We start from the raw sequence: 20,244 nt of genomic DNA on the forward strand, positions 1-20,244 counted from the left end.
CACTGTGTGGGCTCCCTTTTTACTTTCTTGACAAACTCCTTTGAGGTGCAGAAGGCTTTAATTTTGAGGAAGTCCCATTTATCTATTAGTTCTTTTGCTGCTCATGCTTTTGGTGAGATATTCATAAATCCATTTCCTATTACAAGGTCCTGTAGATGTTTCCCTACACTGCTTTCTAAGGTTTTTATGGTCTTGGCTCTTATATTTAGGTCTTGGATCCATCTTGAGTTGATCTTTGTATAAGGTGTGAGATGGTAATCCTCTTTCATTCTTCTAAATATGGCTATCCAGTTCTCCAGACACCATTTGTTGAATAGGCCACTCTCTCCCAGTTGAGAGGGTTTGGTGGCTTTATCAAATATTATGTGGCTGTATATGTGAGGTTCTATATCAGAGCTTTCAATTCGATTCCATTGGTCTATGTGTCTCTCCTTATGCCAATACCATGCTGTTTTCACCACCGTAGCTTTGTAGTATGTTTTGAAGTCAGATAGTGTGATTCCTCCAATTTCGTTTTTCTTTTTCAGTATGTCTTTGGCTATTCGGGGTCTCTTTCCTTTCCAAATAAATTTCATAGTTAGTTTTTCTAGTTCCTTAAAGAAGGCTGTGTTGATTTTTATTGGGATTGCATTGAATGTGTAGATCAGTTTTGGTAGGATAGACATCTTAATAATGTTCAGTCTTCCTATCCATGAACAAGGAATAGTCTTCCATTTATTCAGGTCTTCTTTGATTTCCTTGAACAATCTTGTATAGTTCTCGGTGTATAAGTTCTTTACCTCTTTAGTTAAATTTATTCCTAAGTATTTGATTTTTTTATTTACTATTGTGAATGGTATTTGTTTCTTGATTTCCTCCTGATCTTGCTCCTTATTGGTGTACAGAAATGCTACTGATTTTTGCACATTGATCTTATAACCTGCGACTTTACTAAACTCATTTATGTGTTCTAGAATCTTCATTGTAGATCTCTCAGGGTTTTCTATGTATAGGATCATGTCATCTGCAAATAATGAAATTTTGACTTCTTCCTTTCCAATTTGAATGCCTTTTATTTCTGGTTCTTGTCTCAGTGCTCGAGCAAGTACTTCAAAGACAATGTTAAATAGGAGCGGAGACAGTGGGAATCCTTGTCTTGTTCCTGAGTTTAGAGGGAAGGAGTCTAGGATTTCTCCATTGTAAACAATATTGGCTTTAGGTTTTTCATTTATACTCTTTATCATGTTCAAAAAATTTCCTTGTATTCCAATCTTTTGGAGTGTTTTTATCAAGAAAGGGTGCTGTATTTTGTCAAATGCTTTTTCTGCATCAATAGATATAATCATGTGATTTTTTTCCTTCAATCTGTTTATATGGTGTATTACGTTGATTGATTTTCTTATGTTGAACCATCCTTGCATACCTGGGATGAATCCCACTTGGTCGTGGTGTATAATACGTTTAATGTGTTGTTGAATACGATTAGCAAGTATTTTGTTAAGTATTTTTGCGTCTAGGTTCATTAGAGAAATTGGTCTGTAATTTTCCTTTCTTGTGATGTCTTTGTTTGGCTTTGGTACTAGGGTAATGTTGGCATCATAGAAGGAGTTGGGTAATGTTCTTTCTGTTTCGATTTTTTGGAATAGTTTCAGCAGGATTGGTGTCAGTTCTTTCCGGAATGTTTTGTAGAATTCACCTGTGAAGCCATCTGGCCCTGGGCTCTTCTTAGTTGGGAGATTTTTAATAACGGATTCTATCTCTCTGCTTGTGATTGGTTTGTTAAGATCATCAATTTCTTCTTTCGTCAATATGGGCTGCTTATGTGTTTCTAGGAATTTGTCCATTTCCTCTAGATTGTCATTTTTGTTGGAATATAGTTTTTCAAAATATCCTCTTATGATAGTCTTTATTTCTGTGGGGTCAGTGGTGATATTGCCTTTCTCATTTCTTATTTTGTGTATTTGCATCTTCTTTCTTTTTTTCTTTGTTAGTGTTGCTAAAGGTTTTTCAATTTTGTTAATCTTCTCAAAAAACCAGCTCTTGGTCTTGTTTATCTGTTCAAGTGCTTTCTTATTTTCTATTTCATTCTGCTCTTATCTTTGTTATTTCCTTCCTTCTTCTTCCTGTTGGGTTACTTTGTTGTTGTTTTTCTAATTCCTTCAAATGTGCAGTTAGTTCTTCGATTTTTGCTCTTTCTTCTTTTTTGATATATGAATTTATGGCTATAAACTTCCCTCTCAGTAATGCTTTTGCTGCATCCCATAAATTTTGGTATGTTGTGTTATCATTATCATTTGTTTCAAGGTAGTCATTGATTTCTTTTGAGATTTCCTCTTTGACCCACTGTTTTTCTAAGAGTGTGCTGTTTAATTTCCAAATCGTGGTGTGAAATCTGGGCTTCTGTCCCTTGCAAATCTCCAGCTTGACTCCACTGTGGTCAGAGATAATGTTTTGTATGACTTCAATCTTTCTGAATTCGTTCAGCCTTTCTTTGTGGCCTAGCATATGATCTATCTTGGAGAATGATCCATGTGCACTTGAGAAAAATGTATATCCTGCTGTGTTTGGGTGTAGCGATCTATATATGTCTATTAGATCGAGCTCCTCTAATATACTATTCAGATGTTTTGTTTCTTTGGTGATTCTCTTTTGAGATGTTCTGTCCAGAGTTGATAGTGGTGTATTAAAATCCCCCACTATAATTGTAGATGTATCTATTCTTTCACTTAGTTTTTCCAGCATTTGCCTGACGTATTTAGAGGCACCCTTGTTAGGGGCATAGATATTTATGATTGTTCGATCTTCTTGACAGATTTTCCCTTTCACTAAAATGTAGTATCCTTCTTTGTCTCTCACAATTGTTTCACATTTAAAGTCTATTTTGTCTGATATTAATATAGCTACTCCTGCCTTTTTTTGGTTATTGTTAGCTTGTATGATTGTTTTCCAGCCATTCACTTTCAATCTCCATGCGTCTCTGGGTCTAAGATGTGTCTCTTGTAGACAGCATATGGATGGGTCATATTTCCTTATCCATTGTCCCAGTCTGAATCTTTTGATAGGTGAGTTTAATCCGTTGACATTCAGTGTTATTACTATCAAGGAATTATTTGTGTTAGCCATATTTTGATTGGATTTGTGTTTGTCATATTTTGTTTGTATATTTTTTTTGTCTTTTTTGTTGTTGTTGTTGGTCTTATACTCTCCTCCAACTCTGCCTTTCCTGTTTTTTCCTTTCTTCCTGCAGAACTCCCTTTAGAATTTCTTGAAGGGGAGGTTTCTTGTTGGTATACTCTTTCAGTTTCTGTTTGTCTGCGAATATTTTGAACTCTCCATCATGTTTGAATGCTAGTTTAGCTGGATAGAGTATTCTTGGTTGGAAATTCTTTTCCTTTAGTACCTTGACTATATCATACCACTGCCTTCTTGCCTCCATGGTTTCAGAAGAGAAATCAGCACTTAATCTAATTGAGCTTCCCTTGTATGTGATGGTTTTCTTTTCTCTTGCTGCTTTTAGGATTTTCTCTTTGTCTTGAGCATTGGATAATTTGACAAGTATATGTCTTGGGGTGGGCCTGTTGGGGTTTATGACTTCTGGAGTGCGCTGTGCTTCTTGGATATGCACATCTGTCTCTTTCAGTAGATTTGGGAAGTTTTCAGCCATTATTTCCTGCAACACTCCTTCTGACCCCTTTCCCTTCTCTTCACCTTCTGGAATGCCTATAATATGTATGTTTGAGCGTTTTGCATTGTCATTCAGGTCCCTAAATCCTAACTGGATTTTTTCTATCTTCTTATTGACCCCTTCTACTATCTGTTTGATTTCTGATGTACTGTCTTCCACATCACTAATTCTCTGCTCTGTCTCTTCTAGTCTGCTGATATTTGCTGCAAGTGTATTTTTGATTTCTTGAACTGTGGTGTTCATTCCCATCATATCTGTTATGTTTTTGCGTATGTCTGCAATTTCCCCTCCAAGTGATGTCTTCATGTTGTTAACCTCTTTCATTACTTCGTCAAATTTGTTGGTGATAAATGTTCTGAGATCTTTCATTGCTTGTGCCAAGTTTTGCTCCCCTTCGTGGTTATTGGTTTGTTGATTGGATTCAGCCATGTTTTCCTGATTACTGGTTTGGTTTGTAGATTTTTGTTGCTTTCTGGTCATCTCTTTATTTTGACGGATTTAATCAGTTCCTTAGCTTCTTTGTCTGCTCTTGGAGGTTAATTAGCTGTTATTTTTGCATAGGTGTTATATCTTCTCTTTGTCACTTTTTTCTTCTTATTCTAGTTACTTGTTGTTGGTTAAATTCACTTTAAAGGAAAGTATTTGTGTTGGGGAAAGGCAATTGTGTAAGCAAGGGAAAAGTGTAAAGTATTATCGGTGATATATGTTAACAAAGCAAGAATATGAGATCTGGGAGGATGGAGGTTAGATTCATGTAAATTGTGTAGAGTTATAGCAGTAGGTAGAGTACCTATTATAAGGTAGATGATTGAATATGGTAGGAATATGGTATGAGCTAAAAAGCTATTGATTTCATGAGAGAGGGAAAGAGAATAGAAAGGTAATAGTTTCAAGAGTGGATAACAGACAGAAAACAAAACATAGGTATTAGAAATTAAGACTTAGACCCTTTGTGGATCGAAGAAAAGGAGGTGGGAGGTGGAATATAGGAGAGCCAGTAGATGGTGGCAGATATCAAGATGTAGGGGAAAGAGGATAGTGTAGGTAGCCTAAATCAGTTCACACAGAAATGAGGCAGTGAAGGATGAGAAAACCCAGCGAATGTGAGGTATTTCCTGCCGCACCTATTGTATAATTGAGTTAAAATAAACTAAGTAGAATATGAGGGACAAGAGGGAGAGAGACAACAGAATAAAAAGGGGGGAAAAAAAAAGAAAGAAAAAAGAAAAAAAAAGGGGGGGGGGGAGGAAGGGACGAGAGGAAGAAAGGAAAAGAGTGTGGCCAGGGGTGGGGAACAGGTAGTGGAAAGAAGAAAAAAATAAACAAAAACAGATATACATGAACCAGAATTAAAACACCCACTACACAGCACCTACCACACACACAAAAAAAACCCAAACCCTTAAATAACTGAGTAAAAAAAGACTTTGGGGGATACGCTGTGAGAGAAGACTAGGGGATAATGCGGTGTTAGCAATCAGGAAATTGAAAAAAGTAAAGAATAAGTCAAAATGAAAATAAAAACAAAACAAAATGAAACGATTAAGAAAAACGCCAACGTTGAAGGCTAGGGCATTTAAGGACCTCAGATGGACCTCAGTGCGTGATGGATTCAGGGATGGAAAGTCTGAGATATTGAGGACTCAAGAGGTGTGAGTCTCTGTAGTGTGGGCCACCAGAATTTAGGGAATTCAGACCTGGCAGCCTCCAATCTCGTCAACAGGAAGCCTGCGAGCCCCGCAGTGTAACACAGCCCTCCGGGATCCCCACAGTTGGGTGCCAACCCTATGGGGGAAGTCAGATCCGCAAACTCTATATTGTGACTGAACCCTGCAATTCACTTTGCTGGGATCATAAGTACGTTATCTTTCATTTGAGCTTTTGGACAGCTCCCGTCCTGTGATTCCAAACCACTGCCACTAGAGGGCGCCTCTACACCGCAGCCACTTTACTAGTACAGATCCGAAGCCCGGCCAGTGACACGGAAAACAGATTCGAAAACCGGACTTCTCAAGCTTCGCAGAATATTCCTTAATCTGCTTCCAGACGTGTCCCCCCCCCCTTGCTGCAGCCTAGATCAATTTTCCAATTACTTCTCTTTATTGCCTACAGCCTATTTGGGTTGGAGAACGGTTGCCGGGCTTTTGGGGGCGGGGCTTCAGGCGGAAGCACTATTGTTTATATTCGCACTCAAAAGTTTCTCCCGCTTCACAACAAAACACCGTCTATCTTCCGAAATCGATCCACAAAGGCGATCTGTCACATCAACCTGTCAACAGCTCACCCAGAGCTCCCGAACTCCTTAGCCCTTCAGATTCATCTAAAAGCGGTGCCGCCCAGCTGGACCGCGGTTCCCCCCACCCCCAACAGGGAGGAGCCCTGCGCAGGTCTCACCTGCGGGCAATAGAACCCAAATTATATCTACTAGACCAATCCTCTCCGTTACCTTTCCACCCAATCGATGTCCCGACACTTCTGCCCTGCAAAAATCCCAAAAAAGCCTCGCCTTGGAGAACCTGCCGCCGCGCCCAGCCGTCTCTTCCCAGGACAGACCACAAAGGCAAGTTCACTCAGCGACCATCTTGTCTCCTCCCCAGTATATTCTTTTTCTTAGGCTATTTCTTTCATTTTCTTAGTATGTCTTGTAATTTTTTGCTGATGTCTAGGCATCTGATTAGGATGGTGAGTTTACTTAGATGCTTAATTTCTCTCTCATTTTTAGGACTTTCATGATGGGAGGCTGTGTGTGTGCTCCTCTTTGGTTCTTGGTTCAACTTGTTCTGGGTTCTTAGGACTGTCCCTGTTAGTTGCTCAAATCAAGGCCCTGCACCAAGTAATGGGTTGCAGACCCACGTTCTAGGGATTTGGGGAGGCTGTGAAAACCAGAAAAAGCCTCTATTTTCTTTTATTCCCTCATGTGTTCTTCCTTGGTCTGCCAGGAAATGGTGATATTTGGCAACTCATTCAGTTCAATACCTGGTCTGATGGTGTTTGCTGCAACAAAGACTGAATCAATGAGTTAGAGGATCCTGCCTGGTAGCTAAGAGCCTTGCAATTCAAACTTTCTCAGAGGCAGTACTCCAGGCCTTTCTGGCAATCCCCTCCCTTTTTCCAGGTAGGAAATAATTTCACTCCCCTCTGCATCCTCAACAGCCAATTTCAGTTCAGTAGAGAGGGAGTTTGAGAGGGTTGGATGCCTTTAGTCTCTTGCTGGTTCCCAAGTGGAAAAATGGAGCAGTCCCATCCAGCCTGGAAGGGCTTGTGGGATACAACAGATCAAATTTGTTGATCAAATATTGAGTCAATCTTAGGCTGTGCTCCTCTCTCCCCCCTTTGCTGGGATGTGGGTCCCTGGGACCCCCTTTGTCTGTAGCCACATCATCAAGGCCTGAGAATTCAAGTGTCTGTAGGGTCAAGGAAGATCCTGGCAGCTGTAGCTTTTAACTCAGAGTTTTGACTTAGTGATTCTTTTCCTTTGCACTTCTCTCTTCTAGGCAGTGTCCAGCCTTCTCCTGTTATCCTGAACCTTAGAAAAATTTTTCCCCAGGCCATTTCTGCATGTCCTCTAGCTATATTTTCTGGGACATAAGAGAGTTCTTTGTCTTTCTAGACTATTTCTTCTTGAGTTATTATAGGTAGCTTGTGTGTTTCTAGGAGTTTGTCCATTTTATTAAGTTTATCTAATTTGTTGGTGTATAGTTTTTCATAGTATCCTTTTACTATCTTTTTTAGTTTAGCAGTATCTGTAGTAATGTCCTCCTTTTCATTTCTAATTTTAGTCATTTGTGCCCTCTCTTTTTTTGTCTTTCTCAGTCTAACCAAATATTTGTCAATTTCATTGACCTTTTCAATGAACCAACTTTTGGGCTTGTTGATTTGATTTCTTTAAATTCTCTATTGCACTTATCTCCATTCTTATCTTTTTTATTTCCTTCCTTCTGCTAGCTTTTGGTTTAGTTGATCTTATTTTTTCTAGTTCTTCCACTTTTGAGATTAGATCTTTGATCTGAAATATTCTTTTTTAATTTAAACATTTATGGCTATCAACTTCCCTCTCATCTTTGCCTTTTCTGCATCCCATAAGTTTTGGTATGTTGTATTATCATTTCCATTTTCATTCACTTGAAGGTATTTCCTAATTTCCCTTGTGATTTCATATTTAACTCATTGGTTGTTTAAGAGTACATTGATTAAGTGCCCCATATTAGTGAATTTTCAATTCCTCCTATTTTTATTTTTAGCTTCATTCCATTGTGGCTGAATAATATACATTTTATGATTTCAGTATATACATATTTTTAAATTTATTGAGACCTGTTTTGTCACCTAACATATGATCTATCCTGGGGAATGATCTATGTGCACTCAAGAAGAATGTGTATTCTGTTGTTTTTGGGTGAAGTGTTCTTTATTTGTCTGTTAGGTCTAGTTGGTTTAGAGTATTATTCAAGTCTTGTATTTCCTTATTGATACATTTTTTGTTTTTTTAATGGAATCTTTTATTAACATAGTAGTTGTCTTTTTAACATGTGCACATACATTCACAGTCAGAACGATATGCCTGGGGGAAAAAGACCAAAATATGCCTAGGGGGAAATGAAAAAAATTATTTCCTGTAGGTTTTCATTATTGTAAGCAATTATATCCATATCACTCACAAAGCTTTGCCAAATGTGTCGAAGGAAGCAGAGTTTGGACAGAAATTTAAAAATCTAAGGGGAAAATTCATCTTTCTCTGGAACCAGTTTTAGAATTTTCCCAGTTGAAAAGGTGTTATGATTATTTTGACTTCCTCATTATAATTACATGCATGAATATACAGCACTGCATTATAACCTAGGTAGCTGAGGGATTTGTGCTCAAAAATCATTACCTAGGCATCAAATGTGCATCCAAAATGACAAAGATTATTAGGATCACCGAGTTTCAATCCTGGAAGGATCTCTTCTTCTTCAATTCTTTTCAGTATGAATTTGAGCTTTTCATCTGGGACTAGAGAATCTGTTTCTACAGCAACAGAAAGGATTCGAAGAATTTTCAAATTGTGCTTGTTTGGCATTATCACAAGCTGCTGTCCTTTAATAGATTCTGATTCCATCTTTCCCAGGACCGCAGTGCCCATATCCTTTTACTTATGCAATATTGACAGATTTTTCCATCAACTGACCTATTGAAGTTTGGGAAATTATCCAGGTATGGATTAAATGGCAATCCTCTACACCAAGGACAAAATTCTCATGACTCTTTAAGATTTGCTCTAGTCAGTCATGAGCAGGGCATAAACTGAGTGTTCTTTTTAGGATTGAAGTCAACTCCTGAAAAACGGCACTAATTCCTCTTTACATTCCTCATTGCTCCAATTTACTGTTGGATCATTCTTCTTATTAATAAGCACAATTAAGTATTTCACACCTGCTGTCTTTGCCAACATTGCATGTTCTCTTGTCTGTCCTTTTTCAAAACTTGTTTCAAATTCTCCCTTCCTGGCAGATATTACAAGTACAGCCAAGTCAGCTTAAGAAGCACTACCAATAACATTGGGGACAAAATTCATGTGGCCAGAGGCATCTAGAATTGTGAAATCCTTCTTTTATGTTTCAAAATAGGCATGGCTCACTTTTACTGTTTTACGTTTGTCTCCTTCTTCCAGATTTGTGTCTAAGGCCCAACACAAGTACCAAGTTTCTCTGTTCTTTTTTTCCTTTAGGTTCTCTGTCATGTTTCTCAAGTGTCCTTTCATCAACCATTCCAATCAAATGCATTATTTTTCCTCCAGTGGTTGACTTGCCAGCATCTACATGCCCAAGGAGTGCTACATTAACATGTTCTTTTTAATGAGCACTTAGCATTGCAACCACTTATGTAGGTTTTGATACTTCCTCTTTCTCCCCCATCATTTCTCATGCACTTTCCTCTGGGGGTTCTTCCATCTCCCAAGGAACCATCCCCTGGCTCTGCTTCACCTATTTTTTCTTTGTGTTCCCATAATTCTGGGAACATTTGCCTTTCCATTTTCTGTATTGCATCTTAAATCTTGAGAGTGAAAGGGAGTTTCATATTACTGAATTAATAATGTCACAGAAATTTTCTTACCAACAAGTTCTGAAAGTTCTATGCTAACAACAGGATTTGAAACTTCAGACTGTTCCTCTTGAGAAGGTTCAACTTGTGTTTCACCTTGGTAGTTCTAAGCCTTGTCCACCCCAGTTTCTGACAGTGAAGCATGGCAGAAGGCAGAACTATGAGTTCTGGTAGCAGTAGCTTGACTCTGCTGAAGTTTTCCTGGGTATTTGCTGGATCTACATTATAGTAGGAGACTTTAATATACCACTTTTAAATGGATAGAACATCTAGACAGTATCAATATCAATAAAGTAACTCCCATCAGCCCCCAGGAAAAGCTTTGATCAGTCATTGGTCCATACTCACTCTGAATCTTGGGGAAGTGGATTTTTATATCCCTTTCTAGAATCAGCAAACTAGGCCATGGACTGGACCCCAGTGTTGCTGGCTGCAAGGATGGGGGCAGGACAATAGTAATCACCATACAGTGGGAGCAATTTGCTGGTATTTAACTTACCATCTTCTTCCGGCAGGTCCCTGGATGATGTGCAGTGCTCTTCTGGATTCTGGAGTTTCAAAATATTTGATTGAGAAAGTTCCTACCTGTTTAATAGTTGTTCTGGTGCAGGGAATGATTTCTGGAGCTTCCTACTCTACAATCTTCCCATGATCCAGAGGATATCCTTTTATTTTTTCTGAAAGATGCTTTAGATTACATAGTAGTCACATCAAAAAGGGGGAAATTAATAAGGAGCAGAGAACCAAATATATGGAAGTTAAAAACACACTCTTAGATAATCAGTGGGCCAAGGAGGACATTGCAAAAGAAATCAATTAACTACATTGAAATAAATGAAAATGAGAACACAACATATCAAAACCAATGGGATGCAGGAAAAGCAGTGCCGAATGGGAAATTTATAGCCATAAATGTCTATACTGGGAAAGAAGAGGTAAAACCAAGAACTGCACACCGTGAGAACTAGAAAAAGAACAACAAACTAAAACCAAAGCAGGCAGAAGGAAATAAAGAAGATTAGAGTAGAGCTAAATGAAATTGATGATAAAAAATGAAAAAAATAACAAAACCAAAAGTTTTGAGATTGAGTAAATTGACAAACACTTATGTAGACTAACAACAACAACAAAAACAACAACAACAAAAAAAAAAACAGAAAGAAGCCACAAATATATAAAATAAAAAATTAGGGCTATCACCATGGTTCCCACAGAAATATAAAGTTTAGTAAGAGAATTCTTGGAAAAATTGTATGCCAACAAGATGGATAACTTAGATATTGAAATGGAGAAATTTCTAAAAACACAAAAACAGCCTACATTGACAAAAGAAGAAATAGTTTAATTTAACAGACCAGTCACAAGTAACAAGATTAAAATAGTCATCAAAAATCTCCCAAATTAGGGACCAAAAAGCATGGAAGAAGAAGTATGGTCTGGGGCTATTTTCAGGATTTGGAGTTGTACCATATGGTGCTGCAGACATGGATGCTGGACCTTGTGTGTCCTGTCGTGGCCCACTGGGTGGACTGGGGTAGAGTGTGGACTACAATATGGAACACTGTCCATGTGCTGCAACAGTTCTCCAGAATATATTTGCCAGGTCAATGGATATGCCAGGAAATTTACATCCATCATCCAAGTGGAATCTAAACACCCTCTTGATGTAGAGGGGGACTGGACATAGCCATCCCAGGTCCACAAGATGGAGGAATAGAGTATGGGTTAAAGTGGACTTACTGGTGTTCTGCTGGGGAAATATTGTGATTAGTAAGGGAAGAAATTGTAGTAGTGATGTGGAGAGGGTGGCAATGGTGGCTGCTGATGGTTGGGAGAGGGAAGAAAAGATATGGTGTGGGGAATTTTCAGGATTTGGAGTTATCCTAGGTGATTCTGCAGGGATAGATGCTGGACATTGTATGTCCTGTTGTGGCCCACTGGGTGGACTGGGGTAGAGTGTGGACTACAATGTGGACCACTGTGGTGCAGTGATGCTCCAGAATGTATTCACCAGGTACAGTGGATGTGCTGCAATGATGGAAGAGGTTGTTGATGTGGAAGCGGGTGGGGTGGGTGGGGTGGGGGTATATAGGGACCTCATATATTTTTTAATGTAACATTTAAAAGAAAGTAAAGAAGAAAAAAATAATATAAATAAAAGAAAATGAAAAAAAATCAAAGGTGGATGAGAATTATGGTTGATTGTACAGAACCTTGAGTGTCTTTCTGTGATCTAGAGCTGATGTATATCACTTTTACAGGGCAGTAAGAATGTGAAGAAGCATAGGAAAAATACAATTGGTGTGACCTATGGATGGTAATAAATACCCCCCCAAAACAACAAAAAACAGCAATACTATAATATTCTTGTATTAATATCTAATGAATACTATGCTGATAATGGAAGGGGCATGGTAAAAGTGTGCCAAATGTACACTATGAAGCATGGTTGGTGGTAATAGTATGGTGATATTATCTAAAAATCTGTAGAAAATATTCCATCATGGTGTCTTGTTTGGTGAAGGGGTGTTACATATGAATTCTACACATGTGCATTAATTTTTTGTTAAGTTTACAAACACTGTAATAAAAATATATTAAAATAGTTGGTTTGGAGGAAATACACTAAATAATAAGATATGGACTATAGTTAATAGTAATATTCTGATGATGTTCTTGCATAGTTTGTAAAAATTATTTCAAAACAATACAGATTTTAATGGAGGAGTGACATATGGGCCCCTGTATGATGTTATGCATATTTATTTTGTAAGTATACAACATTCACTATACACTTATTGTTTATGTATATTCATGTACGAATTTTTATTGAAGTACAATAAAATATATTAATAATAAAATAAAACTAAGGAATATATCAAAACAACACAAAACAAAACAAAAACCTCCCAACTGAGAAAACTAAGGAAAGGACAGAACCATATGGTTTCAGAGATGAATTTTACCAATCATTCCAGAAAGAAAGGACACAAATCCTGCTTAAACTCTTCAAAAATAGAAGTGGAGGGAACATTGCCTAACTAATTCTCTGATGCCAACATCACCCTAACACCAACACCATATAAAGGCACCATGAGAAAAGAAAACCACAGACCTACCTCTCTAAAGGACCTGTGTTCTGAAATATTCAACAAAATATTTGCTAAACATATTCAACAACACATTAAATGAATTGTATGCTATGGTCAAGTGGGCTTCATCCCTGGTATGCAAGGATGGTTCAACATAAGAAAATAATCAATGTAATACACCACATTAACAGACTGAAAGAAAAAATATCACATGATCATCTCTATGATGCAGAAAAAGCATTTGACAAAACACAGCATCATTTCTTGATAAAAACACTTCAAAAGATAGGAATAGAAGGAAACTTCCTTGACAGGATAAAGAGCATTAATAAAAAACTCCCGGCTATTATCACATTTAATGGTGAAATGCTAAAGATTTTCCTCTAAGATATAGATCAACATGGAGGTCCATTCACCACTTTTATTTGCCACTGAGTTAGAAGTACTTATTCAAACACTTAGGCAAGAAAAAGGTATAAATAGCATCCAAATTGAAAAGGAAGAAGTAAAAATTTAAGTATTTGAAGATGACATGAATCTATATATAAAAATCCCTGAGAAATCTACAACAAAGTTTCCAGAACTGATAAATGAGTTCAGTAAAGTGGCAGGAGAGAAGACAATCAGCAGCATTTCTGTACACTAATAATGAGAAATCTGAGGAGGAAATCAAGACAAAAATTACATTTACAATAGCAAATAAAAGAATCAGATACCTGGGAATATACTTAAAGATGTAAAGGACTTGTACACAGAAAATTACACATTTTTAAAGGAAATTAAAGAAGATCTAAACAAATTGAAGAATATTCCATGTTCACGGATTGGAAGACTAAACATCATTAAGATGTCTGTCTGACCCAAATTGATTTAGAGATTTAATACAATCCCAATAAAAATTACAACAGCATTTCTTACTGAATTGGAAAAGCTAATTATAAAATTTATTTGGGTGGGCAAGGGGTCTAGAATAGCAGAAAACATACTGATGAAGAAAAATGAAATTTGAGGCACCATGCTGACTGTAATGCACACAACAAAACTACAGTAGTCAACACTGCATGGTATTGGCACAAGGATAGAAATACTGACTAATGGAACAGAATTCAGAGTTCTAATATAGATACTCACATATACAGTCAAGTGATAACTCACAAGGTCACCAAGCCCACTCAGCTGGGTCAGAATGGCCTTTCAACAAACAGTGCTGGGAAAACTAGACATCCATATACAAAAGAATGAGAGAGGATCACCATCTCATGTCCTATACAAAAGTTAACTCAAGATGAGTCAAAGACCTAAATATAGGAGCCAAGATGATAAAGCTCCTAGAAGATAATGTAGAGAAGCATCTATAAGATTTTTGTAGTAGGAAATGGTTTCATAAATTTTATATCCAATGCATGAGCAATGAAAGATAAAATAGACAAATACGACATCATAATTAAAAACTTCTGGCTCCAAAGGTGTTTGTTAAGAAAGTGAAAAGACAGTCTACTCAATGAGAGAAAATATTTCATAATCATTTATCCAATAAGAGCCTAATATCCAGCATATATAAAGAAATCCCACATCTCAAAAATAAAAGGACAAATGATGCATTTAAAAATGGGCAAGACATTTGAATGGACACATCTCCAAAGAAGAAATACAAATGGCTAACAAAAACATGAAAGGGTGCTCAACATCACTAGCTATTAGGAAAATGCAAATCAAAATACAATGAGATATCATAGGTAATATATCATCTTACCTATTAAACTGGCTGTTATTTAAATAAACAAACAGAGAACTGTAAGTTGTTGATGAAGTTGTGGAGGAGAGGGAACCCTCATCCACTGCTAATGGGAATGTAGAATGAAGCAGCCATTGTGGAGGACAATTTTGCTGTTCCTTAGGAAGCTAAATATAGAACTGCCATATCATCCAGCAATCCCACTGCTGGGTATAAACTCAGAAGAATCGAAAGCAGGGCCACAAACAGATATATGTATACCAATGTTCATAATAGCATTATTCACTCTTGCCAAAAGATAAAAGCAACCCAAGTGAACATCAACAGATGAATAGATAAATAAATTGTTGTATATACAAATAATGGAATATTACTCAGCTGTAAGAAGGAATGCAGTATTAACACACAGGATAATATGGATTAATCTTGAAGACCTTATATTGAGTGAAGTAAGCCAGTCACTGAAGGACAAATATTACATGACCTCACTGATATTACTTAAGAAATTGAGCAGAATCACAGAGCTAGAGAGTGCAGAATATAGGCCATCAGGAGACAGACAGGGAGTAGAGGATTTTAAACTAATGCTCAATATGGGTAAAACTTATGATAAGGTGAAATGAGTTGGTTGGCCAGTGGATGGGGTGATAGTGGTGCAGTGATGTGATTGGGTTTGACAGTGCTGGAATGTGAAGTGTGTAGGGTGGGGGTTGTGTTGGACTCTCTGTAGAACTGAGGAAAGGGCTAAAGGAAAGAACAGGTGAACTCGGGGTTTGTAGGCCTGCGGTTAAATTTACAATGATGGCAGGGGAGGGTTACTGTGAAGGGTGTCAGATATAGAAGAATATGAAGGATAGGGACTAGATCTTTGTCCTTTTGAAAAGCTTCTTCTTAGGTTTTCATGCAAATAGTTCTTCCATTCCAAAACAGGGACACTTTTTCTTACCTAAGTAAATAACACTAGCCTAAGTACCCCTAGACACACACCTACATCACAGTACTTACACAATTCATGTCATAAGCAGAGTATGTCATGTAACTAATTACAGCATAGCTTATCTTTTGAGTATCACATATCTTAGCACAGTATATACTGATGGACCCTACCTGAAGCTTCTCTGTTGAATACATGAATGTCCCCTACTCCCACATCCTAATACCTTTCTGTACCTCTTTTCACAGCAGGTGAAAAACATACTTGTTCTGAGTCTTCACTCCAATGAAAACTACATTTAGGTAATTTGCTAATTTTCATTATGAGAAACTCCTGGTAAAGCATCCAAATCATGACAGGAGAGGTTTTTCCCTGGCAAATCACATCACAATGAAATCATCCTATTCAAACTTTTATGTGGTGTTTTTGTAAGTGAGGTAGTCACTGAAAAAATCAAATATATGTGCAACTTGCTTTTCATATAAATACACAAAAATTGGCCATTATTTGAGAAAAATATAAAATGAAATTTGGTAAAGATATTTGTAGATGATTTCAATGGACTCATTCAATGTCTCTGTGTGATATGCAATACAGGTAAGCTGATGGGAACATGGTTCCTGAAGTGGCTACATACAATGAAATTACTTTAAGGTCATTTTTTTCATAGTACCTTTTATCTCTTACATTTTCCATATGTCTAAGACCCAAAGCACGTATGATATCATACATCAAAACCTGCTCAATCATTTGGACCTCCGTTCACATTCTCCTTTCTGAACTCCTATAACCTCTTCAATTGTGTATTAGTCAGCCAAAGGGGTTCTGATGCAAAATACCAGAAATTGGCTGGTTTTTTAAAGGGTATTTATTTGGGGTAGGAGCTTACAGATACCAAGACATAAAGCATAATTTACTTCCATCACCAAAGTCTATTTTCAAGTTTTGGAGCAAGATGATTGCTGTTGCCTGCATGGGTTCAGGCTTCCTGGGTTTCTCTGGGCTCAGTTCCTCTATTTCTCCACAATGTCAGCTGTAGACTATCAGGTGAACAACTCTGTCTCTTTCCTTGGCACACCAGCTTAAGACTTCAGCATCAAACTTCTACATCAAAACTCCAACATTAAGAGCCCTCAACTCTGTCCTTTGCAATGCCTTTTATCTGTGAGTTCCCATCCACCAAGAGGTGGACTAAATGCCCTAATGATGTGGCCCAATCAAAGCCCTAATTATAACTCAATCATGCCCAGGTACAGACCAGATTAAAAATATAATTTGATATCTATTTTTAGAATTCATAACCATATCAAGCTGCTACAAACTGTGCTATATATTAAGTACCTAATATATAAAATACTTTGTTATCATTTTATACCTGTTGAAAGACCACTAGCCAGAATATTAAAAGAAACTTAAAGCATGTCCTTCTACAGGATAAACTTCTGTGGAGCATAGGGATGTTTATTTTGGAGTAAGGAAGTTTGGAAGACAGGAAAGGGGCAATATAATAATTATACTTGACCAAAGTACTCTCATATGGAGACCAAATAGAATGGTTCTATAGGATCCCAAAAGATAGAACCAGCTCCATGGTAAAAAATTATTGGGAGATTAATGTCAGTCTGATACAAAAAACAACTTTCTATGAGAACTGATTAAGCACAGAATGGGCATCTGCCTCAGAAGGTAATGAGTTCTCTGCTATTTGAATATTCAATAATTGGTGGTGTGACTATTTCATGGAGTTGTAGTGAGGACTTAAGGATCAGATAAACTGAATGAATTTTATTTTTATTTTTTTATTCATTTTTTTAAACTATTACATGCAAAAAATATTAGGTCCCATTCAACCCCACCACCCCCACCCCACCACTCCCCCCACAGCAACACTCTCTCCCATCATCATAACACATCCATTGCATTGGGTAAGTATATCTCTGGGTATCGCTGCACCTCATGGTCAACGGTCCACATCATACCCCATACTCTCCCATGTTCCATCCAGTGGGCCCTGGGAGAATCTACAGTGTCCAGTAATTGTGCCTGAAGCACCACCCAGGACAACTCCAAGTCCCGAAAAAGCCTCCATATCTCATCTCTTCCTCCCATTCGCCACACCCAGCAGCCACCATGGCACTATTCCCCCACGAATGTCACACTTTCTCTGTGGACCTTGGATTGGTTGTGTCCATTGTACATCTATGTCAAGAGGAGGCTTAAATTCCACATAGATACTGGATGCAATCCTCCTGCTTTCAGTTGTAGGCACTCTAGTCTCCATGGTGTGGTGGTTGACATTCTTCAACTCCATGTTAGGTGAGTGGGGTAAATCCAATAAATCAGAGTGTAGGAGTTGAAGATTGTTGAGGCTCAGGGCCTGGCTATCATATTGTCAGTCCGGAGATTCAAATCCCCTAGATATATCTTAAACCCAGCACCAACTACAATTCCAGTAAAGTAGCATGAAAATCTTGTGAAAAGAGATCCCAACTGTGTCCAGCTCCATCACGCAGAGACACCAGCTCCAAAGAAGGGCCAACTGACATGGCAGTGAACCCCATCTGCCATTACCATAGAATCTGTGGGTCTCTTTAGCCCTCAAAAGAACCAATACCTGGGGTTGTATCTACTTTATCTGTCTCTTAGACTCTGCTCAGGTGTGCATAAGGGCAATCCTTCTGACAACCTCCAGACTCTTTTTTAGAGACTCATAGCCATATAAACTCATTTCTCCTCTCCATTTCCCCCTTACATTAGGTCAAACAGCATTTTAAATTCCTGTTATTATATGTAGACAGGGATATTCTGCTGGTCCGCGTTGAACCTTTAATTCAAGGACATTTTCTACTTGCATCATCAGCTGGTACTTGGTAGTGATCCCTCGGTGCCAGGGAGGCTCATCCCCGGGTGTCATGTCCCACGCTGGGGGAAATGCATTGTATTTACATGCTGCGTTTGGCTGTGAGACTGGCCACATTTGAGTAACATGAATGCTGTCAGGAGGAAACTCCTAGGCACAGTGCTGCTCTAGGCCTTGTTCTTATTTCAGGCATATAGGCTCACAAGCATAGTCATTAGTATCAGGGGCTTACTGTTGGACCCTCATTCCTTCCTGGTCCATACCGTTGCACCTGGGGAACTACCGCATCTCCCCTAGGGGCCACGACAGAGCACAACTGACCAGGAACCCAGTATCCCCCCAGCTGTTGTTTTAAATTGTTGCCACTATGAGTATATACAAACATTACCAAGCACCCTGGACATATGCCCTATATAGCTGCCTATCAACCATATATCACCTGTCAAAACATCCTATACCAGTATTCCTCCACTGCCATTGTTGAACCACTCTGTGATCCAAAACTTCCTGAAAAGTGAAGCCCAATAAAATGTCAGGATCCCTTACTAGTAAAACGGAATATAGCAATGGTTTTAAAGGTTACACAAGAATACGTATTGATTTGGAAAAATTCTACATCCTCCCTTTTTCTTTTCTTTTTTCCTAATTATTGAGATTCTCTTCACAAGAGCCTTAGATCACAGTAATTCATATATACAATATACAGTACTCCCACACGTCCACCATAAAACGTTTTCCCTTCCACAGCGATATTCTTATAACTTATTCATATCTTATTTACTTAAACTGATGTACAGACTCTGAGACAATAGCCTTCAAACAAGGTGACATCTGTGCTTACACTGTGGTCCATACTTTAGGATATACAGTTTTCTAAATTTTTAGTTATCCTATGTTTTACATTATGGTTTACATTATTAGTCTGTTGTCCCCTATATGTTTTTGGTGTAATATTACATGTTTTATATCCATCCTTGTGTACTCTCACGAAACTCCTCTTACCCCCACATTTACCTTGGTTCCATCCATTCAACATCCATTTTGCCCTCCCCTTAGGACCCACAGCGACAGCCAATCTCAATTTCCTGAGGAGCCACGTCCAGAGATACTTGCAACAGTGTTCAGGGCCTGACTTGCTCAACTGCCCTAATGTGCTGGGAGCCATCCTTTCTCTCAAGAGATACAGTTCCCTCTTTTTTGATGGCATTAGTCCTCCCCAGGATGTGGGTCCAACCCCATTCTCACTACTTCGGTCTCTATCCAATGGTATAACCCACCCTGGCAAAATGAGCATTCAGACATTCCCCAGGAGTCTGTCCCGTGTCAGACCATTCCCTCTGAGCATCCTAAACAGGTAACCCTCTTAATTCTATTTTGATATGATTTTCTCGGCATTTTACTCTCAACCAACACCTGACACTCTCCTATGTTCGTATGTTGCCCCTCTCTCCCCCCAATTTTTTGGGCACTATTACACATTCGCCCATCCCCCGACCCCTGAAACCTGCAAAGCCACACACAAAGGCAACCCCTTGCCCCCATTTTATCTCTTCTTTGTGCTCATACTTACCGCCAGCTCATCAGAGATTCCACCCGTGCAGATGTCAAGTAACATCCTTCCGTCACCCCCCGATTTCCTGTAAGCCTATCTTCCAGTCTCTAGCTCTCTGAGGCAGCTTGCTTATTTCATATCATTGAGGTCATGTAGTATTTGTCCTTCAATGCCTGGGTTGCTTCACTCAGCATAAGGTTCTCAAGATTCATCCATGTTATCACGTGTTATTGTAGTGTATTTGTTCTTAAAGCCGAGTAGTATTCCATTGTATGTATACACCACATTTTATTGATCCACTCATCTGTTGATGGGCATTTGGGTTG

General features: G+C 38.3%; 1 pseudogene; it reads right to left on the minus strand.

Moving 5' to 3' along the window:
- Positions 1-8,411: 8,411 nt before the first annotated feature.
- On the minus strand, positions 8,412-19,981 carry LOC101412802 (eukaryotic peptide chain release factor GTP-binding subunit ERF3A-like; annotated as a pseudogene).
- Positions 19,982-20,244: the final 263 nt, after the last annotated feature.

This window comes from Dasypus novemcinctus, chromosome X (genome assembly GCF_030445035.2).
Source record: "Dasypus novemcinctus isolate mDasNov1 chromosome X, mDasNov1.1.hap2, whole genome shotgun sequence".
NCBI classification, from domain to species: domain Eukaryota; kingdom Metazoa; phylum Chordata; class Mammalia; order Cingulata; family Dasypodidae; genus Dasypus; species Dasypus novemcinctus.